Below are 14,867 nucleotides of genomic sequence, written 5' to 3'. Positions count from 1 at the left end.
GTACATGTACAATATCAGATTGATGCCAAATTTGTTGTGGATTAATTTCCACAAGATAGCTTACAGGACATTTTTGGGGGCCCTCCAAAAATGTCCTGTATAGAGAATTTGTATTTTAACTTAGGAGATGATGAATTGTCACATTGAATATTTAGAGTTTTACCTTAAACACTCAGTTACTTAAATGAATTGATTTTACCTCTTCTCGTAAAAATGTAACTTCGAAGTTACAATTTAACTGTTAAGTTAATGTTTACCAAACTTGAAACACGCATATTAAACATATAGTTTATAACACACAGGAGGAGAAAAACTTGTAAATAAGATATATCATTTCAAATGTGAATTTAGAACTACTGTCATAGTTGAACCATCTTTACTCACACAGTTTAAGACTAAACATTTCATATTGGTATCAAGACTTAAAAAAGAAATCAAAAGGGGGAATGAACAATTTTTGGACTGTTTCTGGACGTCTCCAGAAACCATGGCTGCGTCCAGCCGTTTGATATAAAGTCAGTTAACTTTCAGAGTACTCTGAGCACAATGGGTCATACAAAAATTTTGGTCACTCAATTTTTTTTTTTCACTCACTCACTCACTCACTCACTCACAAAACACAACTGGCCAGTCATAGCATAAGACATTCATTCGGGGGGGGGGGAAGTTCTGTGAATCCGATTTTTTTTTTGATTCTGCCATGCTGTATTATGGATCCTGGGGTGCATCCTGTAGCTAGTCCTCTTGCAGCCAGTCTTCTTGCAGTGTTTCTTGTTCTTCAGGGATATCAGCGCCATCATGTGGGTATTGCCGGACATGGCGGGCAGGAACCCAAACAGGCTTGGAGTAATTTTGTGGAAAAATACATGCGAAACCCCTCCCCATAGTCAACAGGGGGTCAGGTCCTTTGCAAATTTTATCAAGTGGGTCTTTCCATTTGACTTTAATAGCTGGGAGGGTGGGTGGTGTTTGCCAATGAAGAATTATAGGAGGTTGGTCAGAGTTTTTGTAAATATTAAAGAGATTTAATGTAGTTAAGGCTTTTGCCAGCTGGATATTAGGGGGGTACATTTCCCCTTTTTCTTTATTTAATTGAGCCTTAAGAGTTTGATGGGCCCTCTCAACAATGCCTTGTCCCTGTGGATTATACGGAATGCCTGTAGTATGAGTAATGTTCCAGAGGGAACAAAAATCTTTAAATTGTTTGCTGGTAAAAGCAGGTCCATTATCCGTTTTAAGTTGAAGATGTAAGCCCATTACAGCAAAACAGGAGAGCATATGGCTTATAAGCTTTTTTGAGTTTTCTCCAGTCTGAGCTGTAGCCCACATAAACTTAGAGAAGGTATCAATTGAGACGAACACATATTTTTGTTTGCCAAAGTTAGGTATGTGGGTAACATCAATTTGCCAAAGAGCGTTGGCTTTTAAACCTCGAGGATTAACCCCCAGAGTCTGAATAGCAGGTGTTTTGATTAGACCTGCACAGGAGGAACATGTAGCAAGAATATGTTTTAACTGTGGCAGAGGAATATCAGGAAATCGAGCTCGAAGACCTTTAAGATTAACATTTGTTAGGGAATGAAAGTCAGCAGGATTAGAGACAGAGGCTAGGAGAATTCCTGTGGAGGCAAGGCGGTCAGCTGCAGCATTTCCTTGGGACAAGGGACCAGGAAGAGGGCTGTGGGAACGTAGGTGCTGAACATACAGTGGATGGGTTCGAGAACAGAGCATAGAGGCAATTTGAATTAAAAGAGGAGAAAGTGGGTTGTCATCAATTCTTACATAAGATCGAGCAAGCCATGGAAGTAAGTTAACAGTATACACACTGTCAGAAAAAAGGTTGAAGGATTCTGGTACAGTTTTTAATGCAAGGAAAAAAGCATAAAGTTCTTTGTACTGAGGGGAATTATCAGGAAGTTCAGTAAAGAGAGGTTTGGGGTATTGCTGGTCTGGATAATATATAAGGGCAGCAGCTCCCTTTTTTCCACCATCAGTGAACACTGTAGGAGCAGAGGGGATGGGATCTCGAGAGAAAAGTTTAGGTACTAGTAGAGGCAACAGAGGTAAAGAAGCTATCAAATTATTAGAGGGAAAATGATTATCTAATTGTCCTGGAAAACCCATTAAACTTATGGCAAAACGAGAATGGTGGCGTATTGAGCCATTCTGTATCAGTGAGAGAAAAGGGAAGAATGATTGAATCTGGTTCCCTTCCTAAGACCTGAACCGATCTGTTTCTTCCTTGGCGAACCATAAATGCTAAGGCATCAATTTCGGTAAGGAGTCTTGGAGCTCCGCCTACTGGCGTATGAAGCCATTCAAGAACGCCATGTTTCTGCCACAATGCCCCCACTGCCGTGGGGGTGGAGTTAAAGATCAGAAGATTTACTGGAGAGGAGGGGGAGAATCGAACGAGGTGCATGTCCTGGAGAGCCTGGTTAACTTTTTCCAGAGCCAAGGATGCTTCGGGGGTTAACATACGCTTTGAGGAGGGCTGTTTGTTTCCTTTTAACAGATCGAACAGTGGTTGCAGGCAGCTCGTAGGCAGATAAAGATACTGCCTAAGCCAATTCAAATTTCCAAGAAAACTTTGTAAAGAAGCAAGAGTGAGATTAGAAGGAAAAGTAACACAAGGTTTTAAAGGACGAATCTGCGTTAGGGAAATCTCTGAGCCTAAGAAAGATATTGGAGGGATTAGCTGTATCTTCTCAGGAGCTACGTTAAGTCCACTTCTCTTTAAGGCAGGGATTAGAAAATCACGTAGGGCGGAGAGATTTGTATCTAATTCTCCCCATATTAACACGTCATCCATATAATGAAAAACCTTAAGGCCCTTATGAATATATGGGAAAAGGGCAGATTTAACAACCTCTTGACAAATAGTAGGACTATTAGCCATGCCCTGGGGCAGTACCACCCATTCAAATCTATCGGCAGGGCTGGCATTATTAATAGAAGGAACAGAGAAAGCAAAACGTTTACAATCTTGTGGGTGTAAGGGAATAGAGAAAAAACAATCCTGTATATCAATAGCTATGATTGGAATTCCTGTGGGAATTGCGGAAGCAAGAGGCAAACCCCTTTGGGGGGAGCCCCAAACCTGCATGGTTTTATTAACTGCACGAAGATCTTGGAGGAGGTGCCATTTTCCTGAGCGCTTTTTAATTACAAAGACTGGAGTATTCCATGGGCTCCGAGAATGACGAATGTGTCCCAAAGATAACTGCTCTTGGACGAGTTTTTTTTAAATTTCTAGCTTCTCCCTAGGCAAAGGCCACTGTTCCACCCAGACAGGCTCATTAGAAAGCCAATCTAAGTGGGGAGTTCTGTTACAAACAGTGGCAGTTAGTATTGGGGGTGCTGGTTGGGTCTAGCAGTCTCACAGGAGTGAGTGTGGTGTCCTGCAGAGGTGTCTGAGGATATCACTACATCTAAAGATTCCAGCAAGTCTCTTCCCAATAAATTGGTGCTTATATCAGCTACTAAAGGCTGAAAGCGTCCGGTAGTCCCTTCTGGATCTTCCCACACAAGGGAATCTCGTGTGCGGAATGCCTGAGTCAATCCTCCAACACCATGTAAGCATGGTCCTGGGAGGAGTTCCCAACTCTGGGGAACCTCTGCTTGTCTTAATATTGTCTTATCTGCTCCCGTGTCAATCAAACATTTAAAAGGAATATTACCAATCTTTACTGTCATAGTTGGGTGACCCCTTTCTAAAACAGGGGTGGTCCATAAAATCTCAGGCTCTGAATTCGAGCTGTTCTCTTGCTCCAGCCGGTTATTTCTATGCTGGAAGTTCCCACATACCGCGGGTTCCTCCTTCTGCTCACCCTCTGTTATTGTTACTTGGCGTGGTGGGTGTAGCAATGGATTGGGTCCCAAGCTGGGCTTCTGTTTGTGGAAGAAGGGCACAGCACCAAGCGGGCGACCTGCTTCCTTCCCTCTTGGGGGCGGGGCTAAGGGAAGCCCCATACCTAGTTTAAATCCCTGTTTACATTTGGCAGAGGCGTGCCGTTCCTATGGAACCTTGACCAACAATCTCTCCTCCAGTGAAATCCTTTCTGGCATCTGGGACAAGGCATTTGTGGTCTCTGATTCCCTGTCTGGAGGTGGGGTTGCCCTGATTGGAGGTGGGGTCGCCCTGACTGGAGGTGGGGTCGCCCTGACTGGAGGCGGGGTCGCGGTCTATTTTCTGGACATTGGTTACGCCAATGCCCTTGGTGACCGCACTGAAAGCAAGCTCCTTTTTGTTTATGTAAGGTAGCTGCATAGGCCTGTAACATAGGTCCTTGAAAAGAGCTTGATCTGAGATCCTGTGTAGCTAGAATCCAAGTATCTGGGTGTTCGTTTTTAAGAGTGATACAGGCCTGTCGAAAATGCGGCAGCATTCCATCCCAGACTATGGATCGCAGAAGGAGAAAACGAGCGTCAGGATTATAAATCTTCCTTTCCAAACTCGACTGGACCCTGGCAATGAATTTAGCGAGGGATTCATCAGGTTCTTGTTGCAGGGAGAGAATGGGGGCTGAGGCTGCTCCCATGGGTGGTGTTAATCGCTCCCATGCTTTTAATGCACACAGGCGTACTTGATCAAAATACCCCACTGGAAACTTGGCTTCCGCCTGTTGAATCCCTGTTTCTAATTGGCCTGTTCCAAACAATGCATCAAAATTACCCTCTGGCTGATTTTGAATATTTTTCCGCGATTGTTGTAAACATTCGTCACGAAAGAATGCCTCCCATTGCAGGAAGAGGGGGCCTGGGAGCATAGCACGAGTCACATCTCTCCAATCTTGAGGGGTATTAAGGTTCTGAAGCAGGCCTTGTAAAATGGACCTGGTCCATGGGGCATGAACACCGTCATCTTTGATAGCCTGGCGTAGTTCCTTCAGGTCTGTGGCGGAATATGGATACCAGGCCTGAGGTTTTTGTCTATTGGGGGCAACATTGACCGGAAATGTGTGGACTTGCTCTGATAAGTGTGTAGCGGTAGGAGGAGTCATCGAAGTGGAGGCTTCTGGACAAGTGGCCGAAGAAGTGGTTTTGGAGGCTACAGGAGAATTCGGACATGTGTCTATCAAAACAGGGTGGGGTGAAGAAGCATTGCCGTGGAGGCAGCAGGAGGTTCCGGACACGTTTCTGCCAAAATGGGGGTGGCCGAAGAAGTGGCTGTGGAGTCCAAAGGAGAATTCGGACACGTGTCTGCCAAAATAGGGGCCTCAGGGCAAGATGCCAAAATAGGGGCCTCAGGGCAAAATGCAGAGGAATTAGGGTGGGTCAAGATCACGACAGGCCTTTGCTTCTTCTTGTTTTTAAGGTGCTGGTTAAGTTCTATGATTACTTCCTTTATCTCTTTGACCTCAGCCTCTAGTTTCTTAAGCCTTTTGAGAGGTTGACCTATATATCCCTTAAAAGCTGCTATGATGATCAACAGGATATAAGGTGAAGCCCCAAGAAAAATGTCCCAGATATATAAAAATTGTATACTGGAAAAAGAATGCAGGATTTGGAAAATATTTTCCATGGTGGAGAAATCTCAGGAAAACAATAAGAAAGAAAAAAAAATCACAGTGCCTTAACACAATATTGCAGATACCCAAAAGGTGTGTACTTATCTAAGATGTCTTCTTGTAAATCTGCTGCTTATGGGTCCCTGTTCCGGGCGCCAGATGCCAGGATAGCCTGAGGGTACTTCTTCCCGAGCTAGTGCTCTCTGGGTTGGAGAGAACTCAACTGGAGCTGATCTAGGCTGCTGTGGGAGAGGGATCAGGAACTCGTGCTGCACCAACTTCCGCAGGAGATACACTCTGGAACTCTCGGAGCCGGAAAGCAATTTCCAAGTGTCTTTAATCAGAAGAGCAGCTGTTTTTATACTCTCCAAGTAGGGTGGAAACAGGATGTGATATAGAGAGGGTGGAGAGAAAAGTGACTGGTGAAAATCAGAGTGTGACAAAGAAGGGATCAGTGTGTGACAAGGAGGGGGTGGAGCAGGAGAGAATCCTATCATAGAACCACCAATGCCCTGGAGTGCTTTATGTAAAAGTGATTTATGTAAATAGACCAAAGCTTTGGATCAGTAAAATCCCTATATAGGCATATGGTTAAGCAGAAGCCAGGGGGAGATGGCAACTACCCAACACTCAGGGAAAAAAAAAAACTAGTATATCCACAGGCCCTTTGAAATATAACTAAAATATGCCTACTAGCTATCTACAGAACAGAGACCCCCCCTCCCCAACTCTTCATCTGCACTAATCCACCCTTTGAGTTCATGATTAGTCAACAACTTGTTTGGCTTTATATGTTAACTCTCTTTTCAGCCACCAGGTTCCAGATGCTAGCATTATGCCAACCAGACTTCCCTGGACAGACAACCACACCAATGTGTCCTGGAGCTCCGATTCTACAGAACCTCACCCACTAGGGAAAGAGAGAGGCAGGCTGGGAATATGGATCGACCTGTCAACACCCATGTTCAGCAGGGAAGCAATTACAGAAGCCTTCAGCCTTCTGCATCCCACAATGGCCTTGGGTCCAAACTCCCAGAGGGATAAAGAATAGGAAAGCTATCAGGGGAGGGGAGTTCTGGTGGTGGGAATTGTGTAGACTCGTACCCCTCTTATCCTATGGTTTTGTCAGTGTTTCCTTTTTTATAAATAAAAAAGGCTGGGGATATCATATAAAGGTTATTCAATAAGACTTTCATGCCTGAAGTATCAAAGGTTTCAGGTTTAATTTCCAGCACTACAATAAGCCAAAGCTGAGAAGTACTCAGGAAATAACTAAAATAATGAAGAACACACACTCTGTCATTCACAAGGACCTAGGTTAGAGCCCCTAGCCACTACATAGGAGAATCATGAAAGAGAAAATGCTGGAGTAGTACTGTGAGGTCTCTCTGTATCTCTCTCCCCTGTCTTTAACTCTACACCTGGAAAAAGAATGGTAGAATCTCACAGGTACAAAGTCCCAGTGAAACCCTGGTAGGAAAAAAATGATAAGAAAAACCTCTCTTATGAAGAAAATTAATTGAGGGACCATGCAGTGGTGCACCCACTAGGACACACACATTGCCATTCATAAGGACTTGGATTCAAGCCTGCAGTTGTGAAGTGTGTGTGTGTGTGTGTGTGTGTGTGTGTGTGTGTGTGTATGTGTGTGTGTGTCTTCACTAGTGGTGAAGCAGTGCTGCATGTGCATGTATGAGGCACTGGATTCAATAACTAGCCCTGCATTTACAAAGTAGTCCTCTAGTATATCATAAAATAAATAAATCTTCTTTTAAAAGTAGTGATGAGTCAAGGTCCAGGTAAATAGCACTCTCAGTAGCACAAATCACTTTCATGCCTGAGGCATCACCATAAGCCAGAGGTAAGCAGTGCTCTGGAATATAAATAAATAAAGTCAAAATGAACATTGGCAGTATTTATTTTAAAAATCTACACTATGTATGGCAAATATTTATAGTATCTGTAATTAACAGAATCATAGGTACTACTTAACAAAACCACACAGAAATGTTGCCTTTGTGTATAAATAAAGGAAATGCTGGATTTTTCTGGAGAACCTGGTAGAAACAGATTTGCCTAGCTGTCCTGGTTACTGGACCGCAGAGGTACCTTTCCTTAGCAAAGTGGCATTTCCTCAGGACTGTTGGCAGCTGACTCCTCCAGGTTCCTATCATTCATTTCATGTATGTTAATGGAGGACCTATTGTGTGACAGGCCCTGCACAGCACAGACGAGAACTCTTCCAGGTGAATACATTTTTGCAGAGGGCCAGAGACTAAACAATACACAGTTTCCTGCTGAGGGGCTGGAACTGGGATCCTTACACTGGTCCTTGTGCTTTGTGCCACATGCGCTTAACCCACTGTGCTATTGCCGGACTCCCAAAAATTACTTATTATGTCAGTACTTATAAGTAATATTTGTGAACACTCATATATCACTTGACATTTGTATAATAGCCGTTGTTTGCTTGTTTTACCTTGGCACTGCTCAGCTCTGGCTTATGGTGGTTCTAGGGATTGAACCTGGGATCTCAGGAATGAAAGTTTATTGTGAACTATGTGCTGTTTCTCCCCTGCCCCAGCCCACCCAACACCATCATTGCTTCACTTGAATAAGCAAACCCTGGGCTAAAAGGTAATCCTGGTTTACAATTTGTTCTTTGCCCTGGAACCCATTATTCCTGTACTAGCAACTTCTGTTAGTTAAACTAAAAGACCAGACTATTGTAGCAAGGAATGCAACATCCAATGTCTCTGAGGACACAAATATTTCTCTCACCTTCACACAGAGGTCAGAAACAAGAATTTCAGGCTAGTGGGTGACACAGAGCTCCAGGTCCTTTCTCTATCTTATTGAAGCTGCAGGGATAGCAGCTCAGTTATAAGACGGAGCAGGAGCTGGAGGCCCTATGCCATTTAGAAGTGCATACCTAGAATCACCTGGCTACATCTCGTGGCAGAGACTTGGGCAGTAGAGTCCCTGACTGAGTGGCCACATGTACAACTCCTTTTCAGTCACCAGGAACTGACTCCTGTCTTAGGTCCACTCACCGGTGAGCAAATGAGCACTGAGAAGTCACTTGCTTGGAGTGGCGCAACTAACAAACTTTGATCTCTGGCACCAAGTTCAAGGCTCTGGATTTTCTGTTTTTGATTCCAGAATGAGATATAAGAACCTCGGCCAGGCTTGGCCCCATCCAAGTCCTTCAGTGCTGTTGTTGTTTTCTTATTGTGTAATAAATTACACAAACCTGGTGGCTTATAAAACACTATTATCTCACAGTTTCCGAAGCCCAGTGTCTGTGATGGCTCCATAAGCTCTCATAACCCAATTGTTAACTGACTATGTGCTCAACTTTTCTGGGTAGTTGGGGTTTGAGTCTCTCTCATCTACTTGAAGCCACCCAGGTTCCCTTCTCACATTTACAGATCTTTTCACAACACCACAACAGTTAGATTCACAGGAAAACTTCCTCTAATGGACAACAGCCATCCCCACCCCTGACCTCTCAGAAGACTTCCTCTTCTGCTATGGGTCAGGACACTTTTCTGCTTTTTAAAGGATCTCCTGACTGGGACAGGCCTACCTAGATGTTTTATTTTATTTTGCCAACAAGGTTATTGCTGGGGCTTAGTTCCTGCATGATAAATCCACCCACCACTCCCAGCAGCCATTTTTTTTCTTATTTTATTTTATTTTATTTATTTGATAGGGCAGAATTTGGTACGGAAGGAAAAAATAGGGAGAGAGAAAGTAAGACACCTGAAGCACTACTTCACTGCTTATGAAGCATCCACTGCAGGTGGGAACCGGGGGCTTTAAGCATCTGTTCTCTCACCAGGCTATCTCTATATGAAGCTCTGACATTAGTATCAGCTCAGGCTAACAGAATCAACAACCATAGACTAGGCATCCTAAACAAGAGAGGGTGATTGTTTTCAGAGTTTGGGGTGGGGTGGGATTGTGTTCAGGTGATGAGGGAGAATTTAAATAAATCCCACTGGGCCCTGAGGGCTTCTTTGATGGAGAAATACACCCCTATACCCCCTGCCTCCCATAGGTGGTGTCCCTGGATGAGGAGTTCCCTGAAAGAGGCTGATCAGGTCTGTCCTGGTCTGTCATCTGTGTGACCCACTTTTCCCACAAGCACACCCTGGGGCAATTTGTGACCTTTGGGTGTGGTGGAGGTGTGAAATGATGGGGTGGGAGTGGGTGAAGGGAAGCCCACATGAACTAGGTTTCTCTTCCATAGACCTTGCTCCTGCAACACCTGATAGGAAGGAGCTAAATGAGCCACACCTTCAAACAGGGAACTGAGAAAATTGGCCAGTTCTCATTTCTACTAAAGACACAAGGAAAGTCCCTCTTTGTTCTAGTTTTTAAAACCACCCACAGAGCTTGTTATGTAGGTGGAAATTGAGCTCAGGAAAATCACTGAGGGAGGCCAAAGGATAGGAAGCTTTCCTGGCTATGCAGCAGCTCTGGGTTGAGCCCCCACCCTACATAGGCGTGCCATGGCAATGGGGGAATCTCTGTTGTTGTTCTCTCTCTCTCTCTCTCCCTCTCTCTCTCCCCTCCTCTTCTCTCTTCTCCCTCTTGCAAAATAATGAAAATGTTGGCCTGGCATCATCTATAGGTGAGCTGGTACTAAACACTAATGATGATGATGATAACAACTGGCAGTAGGAGGTGGGGGAATGGTTGCATACTAGGTTGAGCACACATTTACCATGCACAGGGGTCTAGGTTTGAATCCCTTCTCCCTACCTGCAACGGGGAATGCTCCACAAGTGGTGAAGTAGATTTGCAAGCCTCTCTTTTCTTTGTCTCTATCTGAAGTAAAAAGAATGAAAATGTTAGCCAGGGATCATGTATGGGTAAGATACTGGCACCATAAACTAATAATGATGGTGACGATGACAGTGACAGCAATAACAATAACTTAGGGATCCTCCAATCTGGAGATTCCAAATTATCATCCCTTTGCTCTTTGTTATCAAAGAAGGCCCTTGTACCAGTTTGGGGGATGACAGGAGGAGACAGGAACAACTCAAGGTAGGACCCTCCTGGAGCTAGCCCTACCTTGGGTTTGGGGGTGGGGAGCAGGTAGGTCCTTTGTCCTTTGTTCTGCTAATTAGTGAAGAGAGGCTGTCACAATGTGTCAGGATGTTGGACATGGCCTTTTGGGACACTGACACAGCGAAGCAGACAACTGTCAGCTGGTTTGCCATATAAACTCCACATAAGGTCAAAAGAAGAATCTGATTTTCTTTTTTCTTCTTTTTTTTTTAATAGAGGAAGAGAAACAGAGGAAGAGAGTAAAAGAGACCACTGTCATTCAGTGTGGTAGGTAGGGGGCCAGGCTTGAATAATGTATTTAAATTCGTTACAAATTTTCTCCAGGAGGAGGAAGAGGTAGAGGAAGAATAGAAATACCTGAGTGTCTTTATATGTCTAATAGGATATTCATTCCATATGGAATGAGGGCTGTGGGAGCTACACAGAGCCAGGACGTCTCTTGGTCTGTTGTTCTAGTCCAGGTCTCTCTGGTGACCTGCAGTGTCTTCGGTGGGAGGTAAAAGCCCAGAGTTCTTGAGAGGCCAGATTTCAGGAGTCATTGTCTGCTTTGGTGGAGGGCATAAGAAGTAGATGAAGATCAGCTAGCAGTTTGGAAGATGTGATTCCCACTTCTTACTTCATGCCTGGATTGCTCCAAGCAGTATCTTTGAGTTCAGAAGGTGTAAAATTGGCTTCAAGTTTAAATCAAAGCAATGGGAAGCCCACTGCTTATCTTTCCCATTCTCCCCGAAGAGTGGCAAGTGTCAAAGTCCACTCAATGCTGCTTTCAAGTACAAAAAAAAAAAAAGTAAAAAAATATATCAAGCACTCTCAAAATGTCCTGAAAATTGCCCAAGTGCTCACCTAAGAAGGGGAGCAAAAATGCTTTCTTCTCAACAAAGCAGGACAGATACAGTCTTCTCTCCTGGCTAGCTTCTGCAGTCAGGTTTGACCTGCTAACAGAGCAACTTTTCAAAGGGCTTCTGCACCCCCACCCTAACCCTTAAGGATGAAATGACAGTGATCTGAAGAGGGAGTTCATTCCAGACTCTTGCCCTACCAGGACTCCAAGCTGAGGGATGGTTATACAATCCAAGCCTGAAACTGTTCACAACAGTAAAAACCTGAAATGCTTCATTGACAGCACTCTCAGTCTGGATCTGTTTATGATTTGGGGTCCTCTTGTGAGGAGGGAAGGTCAGGGGCTTCTGAAGTGACTCAAAAAGAAAGCAGCTATTCTTCAGCTCTCTGAACAGCAAAATCCATGAATACATTTCCTTGCTCAAGTTGCTGAGAATTGTTCTGAGTTACTTTTTTTTTCTGATGAAAAAAGAATTAGTCTCATTCCAGCATTGCTTGTAATATTAAAAAATCTGAGAAATAGCACAAGTGTTCCAAAACAGTATAATGGATATATTCCTTCTATAATGAAATACTACATGGCAATTAAAAATAAACAAACTACAACTTTGTGGAAGAACAAGCTTAATTTTGAGGTTAAAAGAGAAGATTAGAAGGTAGAACATGGGGTGGCAAGTAGATAGCATAGTGGCTATGCAAAGAGACTCTTGTGCCTGAGGCTCCAAAGTCCCAGGTTCAATCCCCTGCACCACCATAAGCCAGAGCTGAGCAGTGCTCTGGTTAATTAATTAATTAATTTTAAAAAAAGAAGGTAGAGCATGCTTATGATTCTTTTGCCTTTTATAAATCAAATCCAACGTACACTGAAAACTACAAAACATCATTGGAAAGCAATGAAGGATTAACCTAAATAGAATTACCCCCCCACACACACATAAATAAAGAGATTTAATATTAAATAGCACTATTCATCCATTTACATAGAATTCAATGACTTTTAGTTTAGAGATGCATATGAATGCTTAAAAAGAAAAAACGCACACAAGGAAGTGACTATGGGGGAAAAAGGGAGTTAGGAAGAAGTTTCTGGTGTGCTAGTGATGTTAAGGTTATTATGTTTGGTTGTATATTATCTCTATGATACTCAACTTTAAGTTTGTATTTTTGGGAACTTCTCAATATGCAAAGTTCATAATCAATTGTTTTTGAAAGATACAATAAGATTATTTATGCCTAAAATAATTTTCCCTCTATGAATCAAATCCAATGTACATTAAAAGCTACAAAACATCATTGGAAAGACATGAAGGATTAAGGAGTCCCGAGGAAGCACAGCAGGTTAAGCACACGTGGCGCGAAGCGTGTGCAAGGATCCCGGTTAGAGGCCCCAGCTCCCCACCTGCAGGGGAGTCCCTTCACAGGAGGTGAAACAGGTGTACAGGTGTCTATCTTTCTCTCTCCCTCTCTGTCTTCCCCTCCTCTCTCCATTTCTCTCTGTCCTATCTAACAACGACAACATCAATAATAACAACAATAACTTCGACAACAAGGGCAACAAAAGGGAAAATAAATAAATAAAATTTTTAAAAAATGAAATGAAGGATTAACCTAAATAAGATTACTACTCATACATAAATATGAAGATTTAATATTAAGTAGCACTATTCATTCATATACCTACAAATTCCATAAAATTATTATCACTATCACAGAAACATTTTTTAAAATTTAAGAAAGGAGACATTAACAAAATCATAGGATGGGGGGGGGTACAACTCCACACAATTCTCGCCACCCAATCTCCATATCCCATCGCCTCCCCAATAGCTTTCCCATTCTCTATCCCTCTGGAAGCATGGACCCAGGGTCGTCATGGGTTGCAGAAGGTGGGAGGTCTGGCTTCTGTAATTGCTTCCCCGCTGAACTGTGGTGTTGACTGGTCAATCCATACTCTTTCTTTCCTCTCTCTTTCCCTAGTAGGGTGAGTCTCTGGGGAAGCGGAGCTCCAGGATGCTTTGGTGGGGTCTTCAGTCCAGGGAAGCCTGGCCAGCATCCTGATGGCATCTGGAACCTGGTGGCTGAAAAGAGAGTTACATACAAAGCCAAACAAATTGTTGAACAATCATGGACCCAAAGGTTGGAATAGTGGAGATGAAGTGTTGGAGGAGGGTACTCACTGCAAACTCTAGTGTACTACTGCTTTCAGGTATATATTTGCCTTAGTTTATGGATATGTGTGAACATATGCCCTATCTCCTGGAACCTGGTCTATATCTATAGGTTTTGGGACTTTTTTAGGAAGTGAACCACCTGGGATGGAATTAGAGAATACTAAGAACGGAAAGGTCTCACCCGAGAGATGAAGCTATAGGGTTGTAGTTCCACACCTGAAGTCTCTGGACACAGTCTGAAGTGAAGCATGCTGGGGTGGCACTCATTGCATTGATTAGGTTGCGATCAGCGGATGCAATATTATTTGATAAGAATTGGGAGAAGCATATGGGAAAGTGGGCCCTACCCTAGGGTCCCAGGACTGGGGGAAGTTTAGGCTCTATAGTGGAAATGTGAGCTTCCTGCTGTCTTAGGGTTCAAGAAGACAATGGATAGTTACTGATATCATCACATTATTTGGTAATTGGGTTAACTTTGAAAAGTCCCTTTTTCCCCCTCTCATATTAATTAAATAGTGATTTATATGACTACAGTTTAATAGGTGTGTACATAAACACCATTCCCATCACCAAAAGATTGTGTCCCATCCCACCCACACACCCCCACCCCCCTGCGGGCCCAGGAAGTCGCATGTCCACCCTCCCACCCACCATTTTTAAGTCTTTAAAAAAATATTTATTTCCTGCCACCATTTCCTGACAATCATTTTTAATTACTTTTTTTAGACGGTAAAAGATAGAAATGGAATGGAGGAGTCACCTACAGCACTGCTTCACCTCTCATAAAGCTCCCCACACCCTACAGATGGGGACCAGAGGCTTGAACCTAGGTCTCTATGCATAGTTATGTATGTGTTCTATTGGGTATGCTACCATCTGGCCCCACCCGGTGACATTTTTTGCATAAATGAAAATTTTAACCCTAACTCACACCTTCTGCACCTCAAAACGAATTTTGATCCATACTCCCAGAGGGATAAATAATAGGGAAGCTTCCAGTGGAGGGGATAGGACATAGAACTCTGGTGGTGGGAACTATCTGGAGTTATACCGCTATTATCTTATAGTCTTGTAAATCAGTATTAAGTCACTAAGAAAACATTTTTAAAAATTCAGTATCAAATTGGTCCAGAATTGCAAGAGATTATAAATAGCCAAAAACAATACTGAAAAAGATAAATGATTTGTGAGGACTCAGACTTTCCCATTTCCACACTTACAAAACTACTATAACCTGTAACTGGGGAAAGAGTTTGACTGGCGG

The sequence above is a fragment of the Erinaceus europaeus genome, chromosome 11, assembly GCF_950295315.1.
Source record: "Erinaceus europaeus chromosome 11, mEriEur2.1, whole genome shotgun sequence".
Lineage (NCBI taxonomy): Eukaryota > Metazoa > Chordata > Mammalia > Eulipotyphla > Erinaceidae > Erinaceus > Erinaceus europaeus.
Note: the sequence above shows the minus strand (reverse complement) of the source record.